Below are 2167 nucleotides of genomic sequence, written 5' to 3' on the forward strand. Positions count from 1 at the left end.
AAAATCATATTACAATTTTCTCCACTTCCTAAAAAAGTATGAAAAAAAAAGCTTGAATAGTACGATCCGTTATCACCCCAAGATAAAAAGATGATCTCGTAGTTATTAGTATATGAAGATACATTGTTAGATATTCTATTTTTTTTTCCATTGAGGCCGAACATAAATCTATGCTCGAGAAATATTTGTCTATATATTGATAAGAGATGTATAAATTCTCAAAAAGAAAGAAGCTGTGATGGTTCTTTTTAGATCATCTAGATTCCACAAATGAACAAAAAATTAGATTTATATTGGATAATCTATGTGACTCAGAGTTCTTACAGTTCAGATATAACGATACAATTATAAAAAACGTGCTCTACCACTGAACTAATAACCTATTTTGTGTAACCTAAGATTGGATTGTCCAATCTATCGAAAAAAAAAAAAACTAACTTTAGTTCATATCCACAATAAGAAACTTATCCGATCCGTTCTATGTAAATTATATATGGTTGAAGTGATAGAAAAAGATATGGATTATGCATATATAGTGAGAAAAAGTTCATTGTCTCCTTTGGCAGCTCCAACATATAAAAAGGGTTTTATGCTGGTGAAAAAGCAACCAATATCATATAACTACGAAAAAGAGGGACACTAATCATCTTAGAACGATGATCACTGATATATATATTTAGATTCTCCCATAGGAATTTTTTCCATGTAAAAACACTACTTTTAGTTTTGGGTTAATTACAAAGGAAAATTCATTAGTTATTATATTTTCCACATAAGTTGACGATACGCATGTTCTTATATATAGAGGTAGAGTTTACAATAATTATCGTTACGATATTTATGGTGATTATATAATTTTGTCAACGTTGTTTTTGCTAAAACTAAGATAATATTTTTTATTTTTAAACTAAATTATATTTTAGATATTAAAAAACGTTTCTTTAATTTAAAATCGTGAGTTTTTTTATTTAAGCTACTATACTTTGGTCTTGTAACATATTTTTGGTTTGAATAAATTAGTCACCTTTTGAATAAATAGGCTGGTAAGCGCTTTCATGTCTAATAGTCATATATAAGCAAAAACAAAATTGGGCTTTTCCTTTCTGGGAACGTTCGTCGCAATTTGCTAAGTACCTTTTTATTCGAGAAATCTTTTGTTTGTTTTTATTTGAAAACTTGATTTTTATTAAACACAAAGCCCGATTTTCTTTTTCGTTCTCCTATTAAAAACAAAAATACTATTTGTATACTAAAATCAGCTACTAAAATTAATTATTAATATATTTATGTATAAATATATATATAGTTTGATTTATTTTTAATATATATTTATATTTTAATATAAATTTTATATTAATAAATTAATTTTAGTGATTGATTTTAGTATATACATAACATAAGTAATAGGAAAAGCTTAGGGGGTCAGCAACTTTTGTGTTTTCTGGCCAGCACTTAACCATCAAAATAAAAGTGAGTCATCTCCCACCATTAGATGTAATTTCACACCATTAAAAACACTATTAATGACTAATTGATGATTACAAAATACCAAAATTGCTCTCCCCTAACATTCCTCTAAGTAATATTATAATAATGGATACACACTTTTCTCATTGTGATTGGCTCGGCACTATGATGAACACTCCCTCTCCTATAAATACACATTTAATGTTGGTATTGTGTGTAACTAAGAGACATGGCAATGGCATGTGAAAGGAAGAAGATCCTGTGGTTGGTTTTGCATCTTCTTATGGTGGTATTTGTGAAGGGAGCACCCCAAGTGCCATGCCTTTTCATCTTCGGTGACTCACTTTCTGATAGTGGAAACAACAACGATCTTGATGTGTGGTTTAATTTATTTTCAATGTGTATTTATATTATTCCAACATGTATTTTATACTAGTGGCTGATTTTGGTGTACACGTAACATAACTTATTAAAAAATTGACAAATTTTTAGTAAAATCATCGATGATAATAATTATAATTACCGTCAGATTTTGACGAAATATTCAAGGATATGAAATAAATTTCTTGTAGTAATTGGCATAAAATTAAAAATTAGGATACGTTTAGTTTTTTGTATTTTATTATTACTTTTCAATAAAATTTTAAAAATAAAAATATTAAAAAAACACAAACCAAACATAAAATTAAACTATACATGC

This window comes from Arachis ipaensis, chromosome B02 (genome assembly GCF_000816755.2).
Source record: "Arachis ipaensis cultivar K30076 chromosome B02, Araip1.1, whole genome shotgun sequence".
In the NCBI taxonomy this organism is placed as follows: domain Eukaryota; kingdom Viridiplantae; phylum Streptophyta; class Magnoliopsida; order Fabales; family Fabaceae; genus Arachis; species Arachis ipaensis.